Genomic DNA, 18,029 nt, shown 5'->3' on the forward strand with positions numbered 1-18,029 from the left:
CCACATAATCTCACTATATGTGGAATCTGAAAAAGTCGAATTTATAGAAGTGGAGTGGAGAACGGTGGTTGCTGAAGGCTGGGAGAGGGGAAGGTAGAGAATGGAAAGATGTTGACCAAAGGCTACAAAATTTCAGTTAGACAGAAGGAATACATTTTCAAGATCTGTTGCACAGTATGGTCACCATAGTTCATAATAATATATTGCATATTTCAAAATTGCTAAAATAATAGCTTTTAAATGTTCTTGGTATAAAAAAAGATAAGTATTTGAGGTGATGGATATGTTAATTTGCTTGATATAATCATTCAACAGTGTATACCTACATCAAAACATCCCATTATACCCCATAAATATACACAATCATTATTTTTTCAATTAAAAATAAAAACTTAAAAAACAACTCCCTAAATGTATGTATGTCTATCTATATACATACACACACATACACATACACACACACATATATATACGCAGTATATATATGCATGTATATGTCTGCGTATATATATGTGTGTAAAATTTCCTGTGGATACACTTGATATCTGTTGTCTTTTTCTCCTACCCTAAGGCTTGTAATGCCAGAGGTGTCATACAGCAGGCACTCAACGGGTACGTATGACTGTTGCATGATCACAGAGTTTCTGTGTTTTTGCTTTTGTCATTTTCCTCATAAGTACATGTTAGGTAGAATAACTGTCAACATAAATATACCCTTTCAGAATTGAGCTTTCTACCTTAAACTTAGTGAAATTTAAAGGTTTTATTTATTTTAGCATGTATAGTTCAAAGTTATAGAGAAATGTATGAAAACACATTGTATAAATACATGCAAGCTGTAGAGCACATGCAGTTTCTCTCCTGCAAGCACCCCTCTGAAATTTTTATGTCAGCAACAAGAAGCAATTTGGGAAGAGGAAAGGGAGTGAAAATTTCAGAATGTGACATCTGCCCCCCTTCCTTCCTAAAAATATACCTTACCAAGGGACGACTCTTCTTTACGTAATAATGGTAGCTAACATACAGTGAACAAATGTTTAAATGAGAAAAAAGAACGACCTTTAGAAAGCCATCAATGTAATAATTCACTAAGAAAAGAATCAGAGGTTATTGCCAAAACATTGGGAGAGAGGAGTTGGGAAATATGATATTTACACTGGCTCAGAGATTACTACTGATGACAAAGCAGGGAAGGCATCTTTACAAAGAAATCCAGGGACCATCTTAGCTGAATGATCAATGTGGCATCATCAACAGCAGAGTACATGGACCTTTCTCTTGCTGGGAAGCAATGGGAAGAACAGAGCGACGCCCCTGAGAGATAGCCTTGCTCTGACTCTTACCTGGATCTGATAATGGGGTAAAATTAGACAAATCAAGATTGAAGCCCATTCTATAAGATACTTGGCTTTTACCATTTAAAAATTTCAATATCATGAATGAAAAAGAAACATGACAAATCTACTCCAGACCACAGAGATTAACAAGCCATGATATAACTAAATACAAAACAGGTAGTTTACCTTCCCAAGAAAAAACTGAATGTCTCTGTGTCTAGGGAATGATGGCGAGACAACACATGCCCTATGCAGTTGCAGCACTGAAAGAAAAATCAGACGCCCGATGTTTTGTCAAAGAGATCTGGGTTGGGAATGGAGTGGCTATCTCAGGGACTCTGCTCTCTGATCTCTAGACACACCTGCCTCTTTCTGGAACACAGCTGGCATGCACCTACCTCAGATCTCTTTCTTTTCCTCTGGACTATTCTTCAGGTAGGTATGAATCTCTCTTACCTCCTTCAGCCCTTTGCCCAAATCACTTTCTCTGACTACCTGATTACATCTGTACCCTGTCTTCATCCTCTATGAGCATTCTTTGTTTGATTTTTCTCCAGCATACTTTTTTCACTAATATACTATATATTTTACTTCCTCATATTTATTTTTGTCTCCCTATGCCCAGAAAGAAAACACTATGATGACAGGGGATTTTGTCTTTTTACTACTTTTGAGTGCTTACTATATGCCAGCATCACCTTGCATGTGACATTCCCTGCCTACGTGGAATGTGTACTGACCCTCTCACCATACATTCAGTGCTGCATCACCTTTAATCTCTAATGGCATACTTGATACAGAATAATGCATGACGCCATGATGACAGAATAGTCCCGATGTCATAAATCGGTGGTGAAGGCCCAGCCCCATCAAGAGTTTATGAAAAGAGAGAGGATTCCCTTGTACAATTGGTGAGCGCAGGGTGGACACTAAGTGCTCTCTTTTAGTCTCCTGGTCTGCATGAACGTTCACAAACCCAGAAAGAATTCCAAAAAAGCAAATATGACCTTAGAAACTTCTCTAGTTCATGGTGGCCACAGAAATTGTCATAATTCTTCCAAGGCAGGCAAATCCAGTCTTCACAACAGAAGTGTTTCTTTCTCCTGCCTGACTGATTATGCTGAATGTAGACACACACAAAAAAATGCCAGAAACTAAAAATATAGGCCAAACCATTAAAAGTGAATTAACAGTATAATTATTTTTCTAGAAGTATTTGCATAGGGGAGATGTGGTCTTCTTGATATATGATATTTATGGAAGATCTTGCTGAAAACAGAGAGAAAACCAAGATTAGATGTCAAAGTATCTTCTGAATCTATCTTCTTGCTGTAGCTACAAGATGAGATGAGAGAGCCCAGTCAATTCTCTAAGACTCAGGCAAGGCTAACTATTCACCCATGCATGGTTCCTGCTCTAGATGCTAGATCTGCTTTACGTTTGAAATTATACTATAGACATCTTTGTCAATAAGTCATGCATTCTGAGGACCCTTTCCCTGGGGGAACTCCTTTTGTCTGGAGCCAAATATGCTTTCTTCCTCCATTTCTCTCACAAAAAAGAAGTCACTTTCCCTTAAAAAATGACTGGTAAGGATTTAGTCTGAAACTTTAAAGTTTACTTGCCCCATAAAAATTGAGCCTCTCACTGCACACTCAGCACTGCATCACACTTAATCTCTAATAACATATCTGAGACAGAATTAATGCATAATGCCATGATGATAGGATAGTTCTGATGTCATGAATCAGTGGTGAAGGCCTGGTCCTATCAAGTTTGCAAAAGAGAGGATTCCCTTGTGCAGCTGGTGATCTGCAGAATGGACACTAAATACTTCCTTTACTCGAGCTAAGAGGACTGCAGAAGTTCTTGAATAGATCAGTTTCCAAAACTGAATATTCTGCTACTTAGATAGAAAAGACTCCTGGACAAACTCAACAGCCCATCCCCTTTCTCTTGCTTAGGTAAATCTAGCATCATGTATTCGTTCTCTTCTGTTAGTTCCATGATAAACTGGGCATTTAGAATGCCACTTCCTGTCCCTCTCTTTCTTATTATATATAGACTCCCTAGTACCTGACACAACACATCAGCAAGATTCTGATGACCTCTGGTGGTCTCCCTCACTGCTTGAATGCACACACACAGACTGTCAAGCAATGCTAATAAATACTGATTCAGTCAGTGTAGGCCCAAGAGTGATGGTCCCAGGAGAGGGGAGGAATAAAAAGAGCCCATAGACAGCACTCAGGGGAGACATCAGTGAACCTTAAAGAAACACTTCCTACAAATCACAGCTCTGAGGCAAACACCAAAACTAATGGAGTGTTTGTAAAGAGATGTGTGTTTGCTGGGAGAGCAGGGTAAATGAAGTGTGAGACTAAGCAGGAGGGCTTTGCATGTGGTTTTGAGGCAAAGGGCTGGGAAGGAGGAAAACACAACCTCACAATCTTCCTTTTCTTATTTTTCATAAATCAACAGATAATGTTGTATGTTTTTGTCATATACAACATCATCTTTTAATGCACTTATATGTCATGGAATGGTTCAGTTTAGCTAATTAACAAATACATTACCTCCCATAGTTATCATTTCTGTGGTAAGAGCACATAACATTTGCTCTACATTTTGCAAGAATACAATATATCATAATAATCTTTAGTCATCCTGCTATACAATAGATCTCTTGAAATTTATTTTTCCTATGTAACTTTCATTACATATCCTTTGCTCAACATCACCCTTTTCTCTGTTAGCCACCCCAGCCTAAGTAGCAACCATCTTTCTCCTCTCTACTTCTATTTGGTCAACTTTTTTAGATTACATGTTTGAGGGAGATCATGCACTATTTGTCCTTCTGTGCCTGGCTTATTTAACTTAGAATAATGTCCTCCAGGTTTATCTATGTTGTCACAAATGGAAGGATTTTATTCTTTTTATGGCTGAGGAGTATTCCATTGTGCATACAGACCACATTTTCTTCACCAATTCACCTACCGATGCACATGTGGGTTGATTCCATATCTTGGCTATTGTGCATAGTGTTACAATAAATTCGGAAGTGCAGACATCTCTTCTACATTCTGATTTCAATTCCTTTGGATATATGCCCAGCAGTGAAATTGCTGAAACATATGGGTAGTTCTATTTTTAATTTTTTGAGGAATCACCATACTGTTCTTCATAATGGCTGTACTAATTTACATTCCCACCAGCAGTGTATATGCATTCTCTTTTCTCCACATCCTCATCAGCACTTGTTATCTTTTGTCTTTTTTTATAATGGCCGTTCTAACTGGAGTGAGATGATATCTCATTGTGGTTTTGATTTGCATTTCCCTGATGTGTTGAACATTTTTTCATATACTTCTTTGCCATTTGTTTGTCTTCTTTTGAGAAATGTCTATTCAGGTCTTTCCCATTTAAAAAATTATGTTATTTGTCATTGAGTCATTTGAGTTCTTTACATAATTTAGAAATTAACCCCTTGTCAGATGTATCATTTATAAATATTTTCTCTAATTCTGTTGATTGTCTTTTGATTTTGTCGATTGTTTCCTTTTGCTGTGCAGAATCTTTTTAGTTTAACATAATCCCATTTGTCTATTTTTGCTTTTGCTACCTTTACTTTGGGGTCTTATCCAAAAAAAAAAAAATCCTTGCCCAGACTTATGTCATTCCTGGTATGTTTTTTTCTATTAGTTTTGTAGTTTTGGATCTCACATTTAAGTATTTTAATTCATTTTGGGATAGTTTTTGTATACGGTGAGAGATAAGGATCTAATTTCATTATTCTGTATGTGAATATCGAGTTTTCTTAATGCCATTTATTGAAGAGACTCTTCTTTCTCACGGGTGTGTTCTTGGCATATTTGTCAAATATCAGCTCGTAGTAAATGTGTGGATTTCTGGGCTCTCTTTTACATTCCATTGGTCTATATTTGTCTATTTTTTACTCTTGTCCTATTTTGGTGACTATAGATTTGTATTATAAGGTCACATAGGGTGATAGTTCTAGTTTTGTTCTTTGTGCTCAAGATTTCTTTGACTGTTTGGGATCTTTCGTGGTTCGAATGCAGAGAAGCTTCTTGGCTTCACTCAGGAAACAATTCAAGAGTGAGCTGGTGGAAGAAGAATGCAGCTTTATTGAGGCAGCAGCAATGTTACAGCTCTGTGACTGCTCCTTGCAGAGCAGGGCTACTCCATAGGCAGTGTGCCTATGGGCAGTTTGCAGTCATATTTATGCCTACTTTTAATGACATGCTAATTAAGGGGTGGGATATTCAGTAAAAGCTAGACAATGAGTTGTAAATTTCAGGTGTTGCTATGGCAAAAGAAGCAATAACTTCAGAGCATTGCCATGCCATTTGTGAACTATGCTGGTGGGAGTGTCTTATGGTGATGGTCAGTGAGAGTAACTGGAGGTGCTTTCAGTGCCCCTTCCCAGTTTCAGCCTGCCTTCAATCTGATCTGGAAGAGTCCTGTCTGCCTCCTACCTCACTTCCATACAAATTTTGGGATTGATTTTCTATTTTTGTGGAGAATGTCATTGGTATTTTGATAATAATTACATTGAAACTGTAGATTACTTTGGGTAGTATGGACATTTAAAATATTAATTATTTCATTCTGCGAACATGGGATGTATTTCCACATTTTGTGTCTTCTTTTTGCAGAGGTTTCTGGCAACTAAAGTCAAGAGGATTAAAGCACAGATTGAATAACTGCTCTGGTTTGACAAATATCCACCCCCTACTCACTACCTCCTTTTCTGGTAATATCTCCCTGGTTTTCTACTGCTAACAGCCCATCTCTCGCTCTCAAATCATGTTGAAATAGAGAGATAAGACAGACAGATGTTGCCCTATCATCAGCTTCAAGAATTGACATATGATGCAGGAATAGCTAATCAAAGCATCACATCTGATTGGCTGAGGAGCAGACATGTGACCCAAGTCAAGACATTCTGAGTTCTTGGGATTCTTTCACAGACCTTTATTAGAACCACCGAGAAACAGATAATCTATTTTGCTGGCTTAAGATGAATAAGATGTAAACTTTAAGCTGCAGAGGCCACTGTAAAATGGAAGCCAGCTTTATAATGAAGCCAAAACAGAATGCAGAGCAGAAAGACAGGGAGAAGCTGTTTCAATCATGACATCACTTGAGTTCAGCCTTGTCCTAAACTTTTTAATTTGATGAGTCAATAAATTTATTTTTTGCTTTAACCAGTTTGCATTAGATTTCTGTAACTGAATATATCCATACTTCTAACAAGAATTTATAGACTTCTTTTTTTATTATACTTTAAGTTCAGGCATACATGCGCAGAACATGCAGATTTGTTACATAGGTATACATATGCCACGGTGGTTTGCTGCACCCATCAACCCATCATCTACATTAGATATTTCTCCTAATGCTATCCCTCCCCTTGCCCCTTGCTCCCCAACAGGGCCTAGTGTGTGATGTTTCCCCCATGTGTCCACGTGTTCTCATTGTTCAACTCCCACTTATGAGTGAGAACATGCAGTATTTGGTTTTCTGTTCCTGTGTTAGTTGGCTGAGAATGATGGTTTCCAGATTCATCCATGTCCCTGCAAAGGACATGAACTCATCCTTTTTATGGCTGCATAGTATTATTGGTGAATATGTGCCACGTTTTCTTTATCCAGTCTATCATTGATGAGCATTTGGGTTGGTTCCAAGTCTTTGCTATTATGAATATTGCTGCAATAAATATACATGTGCATGTGTCTTTACTGTAGAATGATATATACTTCTCTGGGTATATACCCAGTAATGGGATTGCTGGGTCAAATGGTATTTCTGGTTCTAGGTCCTTGAGGAATCGTCACACTGTCTTCCACAATTGTTGAACTAATTTACACTCCCACCAACAGCGTAAAAGCATTCCTACTTCTCCACATCCTCTCCAGCATCTGTTGTTTCCAGACTTTTTAATGATCACCATTCTAACTGGCATGAGATGGTATCTCATTGTGGTTTTGATTTGCACTTCTCTGATGACCAGTGATGATGAGCTTTTTTCCATATGTTTGTTGGCTGCATAAATGTCTTCTTTTGAGAAGTGTCTGTTCATATTCTTCACCCACATGTTGATGGGGTTGTTTGTTTTTTTCTTGTAAATTTGTTTAAGTTCCTTGTAGATTCTTAGATTCTGGATATTAGCTCTTTGTCAGATGGATAGATTACAAAAATTTTCTCCCATTCTGTAGGTTGCCTGTTCACTCTGATGATAATTTCTTTTGGTGTGCAGAAGCTTTTTATTTTAATTAGGTCCCATTTGTCAATTTTGGCTTTTGTTGCCATTCCTTTTGGTGTTTTAGTCATCAAGCCTTTGCTCATGCCTATGTGCTGAATGGTATTGCCTGGGTTTTCTTATACGGTGTTTACAGTTTTTAGGTCTTATGTTTAAGTCTTTAATCCATCTTGAATTAATTTTGTATAAGGTATAAGGAATGAGTCCAGTTTCTGCTTTCTGCACATGGCTAGCCAGTTTTCCCAACACCATTTATTGAATAGGGAATCCTTTCCCCATTTCTCGTTTTTGTCAGGTCTGTCAAAGATCAGATGGTTGTAGATGTGTGGTGTTATTTCTGAGGCCTCTGTTCTGTTCCATTGGTCTATATATTTGTTTTAGTACCAGTACCATACTGTTTTGGTTACTGTAGCCTTATAGTGTAGTTTGAAGTCAGGTAGCATGATGCCTCCAGCTTTGTTCTTTTTGCTTAGGATTGTCTTAGTTATATGGACTCTTTTTTGATTCCATATGAAATTTGAAGTAGTTTTTTCTAATTCTGTGAAGAAAGTCATTTGTAGTTTGATGGGGATAGCATTGAATCTATAAATTACTTTGGGCAGTATGGCCATTTTCACGATATTGATTCATCCTATACATGAGCATGAAATGTTTTTCCATTTGTTTGTGCCCTCTCTTATTTCCTTGAGCAGTGGTTTGTAGTTCTCCTTGAAGAGGTCCTTCACATCCCTTTTAGGTTGTATTCTTAGGTATTTTATTATCTCTGTAGCAATTGTGGATGGGAGTTCACTCATGATTAGGCTCTCCATTTGTCTATTTTTGGTGTATAGAAATGCTTGTGATTTTTCCACATTGATTTTGTATCCTGAGACTTTGCTGAAGTTGCTTATCAGCTTTAGGAGATTTTGGGACCTCATTCTGTCAATATCTGAACCCTGGAGGGAATGTTTTCCCCTTCATGTTCTTATTTAAGTGTGCAGCATCTATTTAAAAAGTACAGAGTTTACTGTACAGTATGAGGTTAGAAAACTCCCCTTTTCTTCTCAACTGCTTAGAATTATTTACTTTGTTTGCAGAATATCCACGTTCTATCCTTATCACCTTCCCCCAGAATCTCTAAGTTTCCCTGACCTCCAATAGCTTCCTCTCAGGATTAAGTTTCACAGCCCCACATTCTAAGGCCTTAAGTTAATGAATTAAATATTTGAACTTCCACTTTTTCTCAACAACTCAGATTTTCCTCTTCCTCCAAAACAAACCTGATAACCCGAAGTTTGAAAACTGACCTTTGCTAAATTCAAGTTTTTTAATCTCCAACTTCTCTACTTTACAGAAGGCACTACTCTTCTTCCATATCACAGATAAAAACCTCCCTCAGTAGAATAAATAACTCACCCTTCCCAACAGAAGAGACCTGGTAAGAGCTTCATGCAATAACGATGGACGTCTGACAGATGCTTGTTCAGTTTCTGCAAATGAAAGGCTGCTTCCCTGGAAGACAGTTCAGTTGCTGTAAATAGAATTTTAAACATCTAATTTTAAAAGATTTTAAAATATTCTGTAATAGGAGACATACCACACTTTCAAGCTGAAAGTCATTTTACCCATGCTTCAGATACACACAATCCAAGTGAAAAGCAACAGGCATTGACCTAGTCCCTGTTCATGTGGCTCTTTATGTGAAGGGTATATGACAGCAAGACAGAGCTGGGCAGGAAGGTTTCATGTTTGGAAAGTAAGATAACCTCTCAGGTATTCTTTCAGTCTCTGAATCTAGGGGATATGCATCCCTCACTCACAATTATAGTCCAGATCAATCTTGTAGTCCATTCAAATCTCCGGCTGAGCAAAAAAGTTTTAGGACCTTCTTGAAATATCTTTCCAGAGGTCATAAAACACCACCAAGCAGCACCAAATGAGGCTTATTTATGTACCTCAGCTAACATTCTGGTTGCAATACTACTCTTTGTTTCCTGTTACCAAGACATTGCCCCATACTCTAGTTTCTGTAACAGAATTCTTGCATGACAACTTACTCTCCCAGAGAGAACGTAGTTCTCATCTGTGTTCTCATCTGTCTCTCCGGAGCTGAAGTCCTATCCCTGAAGTCCATTCTCTGTCAGTGGTTTCTATCATCCCTCCCCACATTCTGCTGACTGATGAACTGCCCAGGACAGTATTCAATAGCAGAATCTTTGAAGTCAGACCTGCATTTATATCTTGTCTCTCCAACTTGTTGCTGTGCAATCTCAGATAATTTTTTTACCTCTACTAGCTTCATTTGTAAAATAAGAAAACCTGTTTAATTTTGCAAGGATTAAAGATAATCATATTTGTAAAATGTCTGTCAGCTTACTTATATATTTGTTCATTCTCTGATTTTTTCAAAGTATTTGTGGAGCACCTATTATGTTTCAGGAATGGTTCTAGATACTAAAGGACGTAGTATAAGCTCAATATACAGATCATCAGCATTGTACTCATTGACATCATTACCATCACATCACCACAAACACCATCAACATTTTTATTCATTCTTTTTCTAAAAATTAATTATTCCATTCAACATTATTTAAAAGCTTTAGGCCAGCATTCACACTTAAGGAAGAGGAAGTCGCTCTCTACATATCAGGAACTTACAACTTTGAGAAAGAGACAAGCTGCTGTAAGAAACATAGAAATGAACGACCCTCTGGAATCCCCTCAAAGAGCAGCATACAGCACAGTCCCAAGGTCAGTAAGCAGCCTCCAGCCTTTCAGCTCCTTCAGAGGCCTCTCTAGCTGTTAAGAGTCACTTGACACTTCCTTATCAGGGAAGTGCTTCTCCGATGACCAGGCAAGGTGGGATATAAATGCCAAGCCATTTGAACCAACATAGGACAACTCTTCTCAGCAATATTTGCTCAAAAAAACCCTTGCCAAATGGAAAGAGATGTAAGAACCTGAATTGTAGCTTAATTTTTTCCTGTTATCAATTTGACGCTCTCTCTTCTTTTCATAGTTATCATTCTTTAAAAATAACTGTCACACCAAAGTCCATCTCAGCATGTGCCTCTGAAGAACATGTGTTCTGAAAAATACAACCTCAATACTAATTCAACTTGTTGCCTGAGAAAACAGGCAAAAACAATAGGATTTCATTGTAGATTAGTCCCTACTCTGGCAATCAAATGCCACCACTGGGAGTAGATGAAGCACAGACAGCTCACACAAAAAAGTAGAAGATTAATTGTTACAATTTTTATGAATGGTGACTTGATGTATTGAACTGGTATACTGAAGAAAGAGGTCACACTGGTGGGCTCAGTGTCTCAGATATTTGAGATGTATGGAAGAAATGGTAGATACAATGAATTTGGATGACTCTTGCTAAGCAATATTAATGGTCTACAGAAAGATAATGAACAAGCAAGGAACTAACAGACAGAAGTCTTCTTTGGTTGGAGTTAAAGAAGCTCTCATCTCCTGTATTGCATGGGTAAAGAAAGAAAAGGACCAAGATCAGGCCCTAATTTCATGGCTGAACTTCAACGACAGCTAAAATTCAACCAGAACAAGTTGGTATACTGCATTCAGAGGTTTGGTTGGAAATACATGGGACCCAGATACATAGGATGGGAATGTGTGGGGAGATGACCCTAAAGATTTGGATTTTGCAGATTCTTCTGAATACTTTTGAACCTGAAGAAATGGCACACCTTTCTTTTCAAAAAGCCGGCATTCCTACTCTCCTGGAAGACAATGTGGACGCCTCCCACAAGACAACTTGTGTCCCCTCAGGACTCACTCCAACCTCCACTCTTGGCCACTAGGTCTATAATTAGAGTAATAAAATCAAGATGATGACCAGCATTAAGATGAATTTCAGAAATCAGAATCATGCCTCATTTTATCCTGAATACTGCTCCAAGGCTCTGAAACCACAGGGCCAGTGTCCTTTTATTTTTAATTTTTAATTTTAGAGACAGTCTCACTCACTCTGTCACCCAGTCTGGTGTACAGTGGTGCCATCATGGCTCACTGCAGCCTCGATCTTCTGGGCTCAAGCCATCATCCTGCCTCACCCTCCTGAGTAGTTGGGACAACAGGTGCATGCCACCATGCTCGGCTACATTTTTTATTTTTTGTAGAGATGAAGTCTAACTATGTTGCACAGGCTGGTTCTGGGATTACAGGTGTGAACCATTGCACTCAGACCAGTGTCTTCTTATACACAGTTAATCCTAGCCAGGGGAGTTTGGTGGGGGTAGGGGGGTGTTGCATGTGTAACTGGATTGCTCTAAATAATCCAACAACAAAAAAAGGTAGGCATGACGGACCAAAGTCACAGCATACTCCAGCAGGGGACACACTGAACTGAGTAACAGAGCTAAGTGTGCCCTGGCATGTTATTGTACCAGAGGAGTACACTGTATCTGTATTATGAGGGGGCTTGATCAAGGAGGCTGAAACATAAATTTAAATAAGGAAGCATATATTAAATTGGGAACACCTCTCCTAGATTTAAGATTTAACATCCTGGAAAGGCCCCCAGTAAGTAATACATACTCACTAACAGAATGGCTTTTAGAAGCATAGAAAATACAACAGACCAGGCAGAGTAATGTTGAAATGTTATACTTTTGGTGTCAGTTAGAGAAAGAAGGAAAGCAAAGACTTGGTAAAGTGGGTAGGTTGAAATGGATAAACTATTTCTAATAGCTTAGGTTCTAGGGTAAAGATCAGACAATATACTATTTACCAAGACCATAAGAAATGGAGTGAGAGGGACACCGGCATCCCTGAAGAGTGGAGGCTCCCCTCCGTATGCCAGGAAAGACAATGATGTAGGCTGTTGCAAAACTCATCTCTCTGGTAGCAATAGGGATGATAAGATGCCAAAATAGTAAAATGAAGGTGATGCCACTTAACCATGAAAGCCCAGAGAGTCATAACTATCATATGGACCACCAAATTTGGGTTGGAAGCCAATGGAGTCTAACCTAGAGAAAGTTATGGAGATGCTTAATAAAACATGACATTAGTTGGGCAAAATAGATTGGCAGTTGACAAGAGTACTCTTCAGCTTTACCAGCAGCAGAAGACATGAGTAGACAAGGAAGAGGCTGAGAGTGGTTACACCAGTGAACGATCTTAATTTCTTTTTTAGTTTTCAAACCAAAAACATCATCAACTAAGAAGTGGCTAGATTTTCAGAAGGAATAATCTTCCAATAGTCTATGAAGCATACAGATGAATTATTTCTCCAGACCTTCCACAAAGGCATTTAGTCTTTTGGGCATTTACTCTGGTGACTATATACAGGCACATGGGAATACCTAGATATTTCAGGACCATTGGATATAGGGTTAACATTATTACCCAGATAACTAAAGCATTCTTAGCCCCTTGGCATCTCCTCTCCATCTAATAAATGAAGTACTGAGCAAGGTCTGGCTTAGTCTACTGTTTCCAGGGACTCACGCAGTATCATTTCCCTGAGATCATGCATAAACATTCCTTTCCCTAGTATATAATGTATGGCAACTTACCAACCCTGGCTCTGAAAAGCATCTTTCAAATCTGTGAGATAAAGTCAACTACACAGATGCCCAGGAAAGCAATAAGAGACTAGCCTGGATCTAAAAAGGCAAAACATGAATTAGAGTATGAGATATCTACTTTGTTGAGGAGCAGGCTGAAAACATGAGAATAAAGAAGAAACAAGATAAATATTGAGATATGAAGGTATTTCATAATAGGCTATAAATTTATACGTTTTTGTTTGTACATTTTTGATGAATTTGCAGTTTTAGAGCTTCTGAAATTGAGACATAAATTTTTTATCTTTTAGCCATAGTAATTTCTTATATATTATTACAATGATTTTATACTTTCATTAATCCATGCATCATAAAGAATTTCATACCTATTCAAATCATTTTGCTTATTCCATAAAGCAAAACTGCTGTTTACTGCTGATTCCAAAGATAGACTTATGGTCAGTGTGTACATGAGCCATTGAAGTTATATGGCAGGATTTATTCATGGAGCTGCTGTGGTTATCATCTCCTCTTTGGTATAATTACAATTACTGATATGGGTAGCGCAACGCTTCTGTATGTCTTAGCAGCCCTTGACTTTGCACAAGGATAGAGAAACCTGATATTGGGAGCCAACAATGTCCCCATTAGGGCACACTGGTTTTCTCATCAAGCCATGGGGAACCTGTGAAGTTGATCGCTTCACCTCTTATCCCTTGACTTTTAGGCACAATTATTCCCTAAGCAGCCAAGCCATGTTTGAAATCAGCAGATCAAGGTACAGAGGAGGAATTTTACGTCCTTTTAGGTATGGTCCAGTATGATCTTTCTGTTCCCTATAAAGAACACTTGAATGCATGCACAGAATGCTCCAGAGAAACAGAAGGGATACTTAAAACACTATATTAATAAGTATGCAAATTCCTAAGAGAAATGAGCTTCCATGAAATTTTCATATCTGATTTTTTTTTCCTAAGAGTACAGTAGTATAAGAAATAAATGATCCTGTTGAGTTGGAAGACTGGCCAGAATTTAAAGCAATAAGACCCGGAAGACCAAAACATATTGCATAATGAGAAGTGTGAATATGTAGTTCCATCCTCAAATAAAGCTTTTGGGACTGTAGAATTTCAGTTGTTCTATGGAATGGTATGAGCCCTAATACCAAGGACCCACAGTCGAAGACGTGAGAGGAGAAAGTAGAAGGAAGTCAGATTACTTATAACATGGATAGGAAATATAGGGCATAAATGCCACTGCTATTATCTCTCACAAATGGCAGAAATCATAAATTTATCATAAAACTCTCTTTCTGAATACTAAGAAAGTTATAAATTTTTTTATTATAATTTAAGTTCTGGAATACATGTGTAGAACGTGCAGATTTGTTACATAGGTATATATATGCCATTGTGGTTTGCTGCACCTGTCAACTCATCATCTAGGTTTTAAGCCCTGCATGCATTAGCTATTTGTCCTAATGATCTCCCTCCCCTTGCCCTCCACCCCCCGACAGGCCCCAGTGTGTCATGTTCCCCTCCCTGTGTCCACATGTTCTCATTGTTCAACTCCCACTTATGAGTGACAACATGAGGTGTTTGGTTTTCTGTTCCTGTGTTAGTTTGCTGAAAATGTTGGTTTCCAGCTTCATCCATATCCCTGCAATGGACATTAACTCATTCTTGTTAATGGCTGCATAGTATTCCATGGTATGTATGTGCCATATTTTCTTTATCCAGTCTATCATTGATGGGCATTCAGGTTGGTTCCAAGTCTTTGCTATTGTAAATGGTGCTGCAATAAACATACGTGTGCATGTGTCTTCATAGAATGATTTATAATCCTTTGGGTATATACCCATTGATGAAGAAAATTTTCTGTGAAATCTCTCTCAAACCTTCACAGAAAATCTTATTTGTCATCTCTCATGATCTATAGACATAATCAGTTTTATGTCAAGTTCCTTAAATGTAATATACCCTAATCTTTTGGGACACTATGAATAGGCAGAAAAGGGTCATTGGATAAATGACATAGAATGTTTCTGTCCCCCCATTGTTATAGTACTTCTTGTCTAACCCCCTATTCATCACTTTGTCATGTCATGTACTACCTTGAGTGTTTATCTTTTCCTGTAGTGATATTATCTTAGCTGAAAGTATGTTTTATAATTTATAAAACTCTTTCACATTAATTATTAATTCTGATGCTTATGACAATGCTATGATATAAGTAATGCAGATATTTTTCCCCCACTCTAAGAAGTAAAATGTCTGGCTGAAAGATATTAAGAACAACCTCGCATTCTTATTTTTACTAACCAACCAAGATGAAAAGTTAAAACTTCAATAATAAGAGTTGGTTTTTATTGACTTTATATATAGGAAACTCTGCCTCTGATTAATATTTTTAAAAGTTAGCTAATACTAGAACTTTGTAAACCACGAGAACAAATGATCTCTAAAGTTTCTTCCAAAAACAGTACCTACAGATCTTGTGGCTAAGTCTAAAATGGGTCTTTCTAACTTTCCTAAGGGTTTAAATCTGCTTTTTAAGAGCTGCCTGGTTTAATCTTTCAGTTCTGCCTTCAGTATTACAATATACCAAAACTCCAACAGTAGAGTAATCAGAAAATTACACCGTAATATAACATGGAAGAGGAGATTAGTTCTTGATCCTCCCGGCATTTGTTTTGGCACTTAAACAAAATTATTTGATGTTTTTAAAGTGGTCTTAAGTAGAATGGCTACAAATGCTATTAAGCATCAGAAAATTACCAGGCTTTACTAAATCTGCAGGAACAATGTTCAACTTTAACATCTTCTCATGAATTTTGTGTCATAAAAATGTGTCATTGGTGATTACAATGATAGCAAATAATTTTAGAAAGAAACTGTGGTCAAACGTAATGCATTTTTCTCTGCCCTATGTACCATAGTTTCTTCTAGAAACAATGAACACAGAATTCTTGACTGAATAAAACATGTAAATATTCTTTCTTTCTTCTTATCTATATACTGATTTATGCATTCATGTATTTATTTTAGAGACAGGGTCTTGCTCTGTCACCTAGCCTAAAGTACAGTGGCATGATCATAGTTTACTGCTACATTCTTGAACTCCAAGCTCAAGCAATCCTCCCGTCTCGGTCAGCTTTCTCGGTAGCTGGGACTATAGGCACAAGCCACCAAGCTTGGCTAAGTTTTACATTGTTTTTGTTGTTGTTGCTGTTTGTTTGTTTTTTTCATAGAGACTGTCTCACTATTCTTCCCAGGCTATTCTAAAACTTCTGGTCTTGAGCAATATTGCCTTGACCTCTCAAAGTTTTGGAATTACAGGTGTGAGCTGCCACCACACCAGATAAAATATCTTCTTCAAAGGAAGAAAAATATTCAAGAAGGCAAAAAAAAAAAAAGTTCTTAAATCTAATAGAAGAATGACCAAGAAAGTCTTTCTGTGGTTAAGTGCTCAGGTCTTCCTGCAATGGAAACAGAATTATAATAATATAATAATATAGATCCATGTTGTGAAACACTTTATCTCTCTCATATATATATGTATGTATATATATATATATATACATACATATATATATGAGAGAGACAGCACCAGTTCTATGTCTTCTACTGTGCTTGGTACATCTCATGAGATTTTCACAAATGTGATGCAGTAACTTTGAGGGATTCAAGTCACTTCCTCCACAAGTGAAGCATTTTTAGAAATCACAGTATTTTAGCTTATTTATTGATTTAACTTGTGAAATGATCTCATCACTTCCAAAGTGCAAAATAAAAATGGTGTTACTATGGCACTGTAAAAAGAGTCCTGGGCTGAGTGGGGAGACTATGGGAATGAGGTAGGAATCCTTAAGAGGTGGAGCCAAATAAAACAAGTAAAACAGAGAAAATAGAAAACCTCAATGAACTTCAGGCAAAAAAGACTATTTGAATATTTGACTATTTGAATAGTCTTTTTTTGTGTTTCCTCAGGCATTTCTGGGCTGTATTATTCTCTAATGTCACAGAACACTTAAACATGCTTCTTGCACCTGATATTCAAGGTCCAGTGTCAACTTGATGAGAAGTCTAGAGCTGAATTATAGGACTTTTTCAAAACAACTTTTCTTTTTCATGAGGGAAGGCATAGAAGGCACATTTAACAGTATATAAATGACTTCCAGCAGAGGAAGAACAAATTTTAACACTCAGAATCATACGTAGGGCATCCAGCTAAAAGGCAGAATGAATATCAATACTTAAAAAAAACAAGTAGAATAAATTTATCATTGCTAAATTGAAAGATTTAAGATTTAAATTCAAAAAAAAACCCTCAAATTCGTAAGTGTAAGATAGAGGAGCTACAATTTAAAAGCAATTCACTTTGTAGAAAACCCTGAAGGGATCATTAACCTCTGGCTGATTATGAACTTGTAGTCCAACCAGAAGAATAATAAGAAAAAAATAGTTTTATATGATTTTGATATCTTTAGCCTCATTATTCTCAGTTACATAATTCTTTTGTATCAAGTATGGTGCTATACACTTATTATAAAATATGTCATTTAGCCCACACAACTAATTTTATGACGTTAATATTACTATCCTCATTTTGTAGCCAGGATTCCAATGTAGGTCAGCTGATGCTAAGGTCCCTGCTATTAATTCTGTATTACATTATTGCCCCATAATGTCTATCCAAGGACCATGATCTGGGAATTTCAAATAACCTCATAGCAAAAAAATAAAATAAAATAACGACCAGCATAGAACAACAAAAATAATAAAGGAGGTTAAAAATTGGTGCATGCAAAAAAAAATTTAACATTTTTTAAACTGAATTCTTTTGAAAGGTGAATGATTCATCTAAAGAAGTTGATGTGTGAAGACT

This window comes from Pongo pygmaeus, chromosome 8 (genome assembly GCF_028885625.2).
Source record: "Pongo pygmaeus isolate AG05252 chromosome 8, NHGRI_mPonPyg2-v2.0_pri, whole genome shotgun sequence".
Taxonomy (NCBI): Eukaryota; Metazoa; Chordata; class Mammalia; order Primates; family Hominidae; genus Pongo; species Pongo pygmaeus.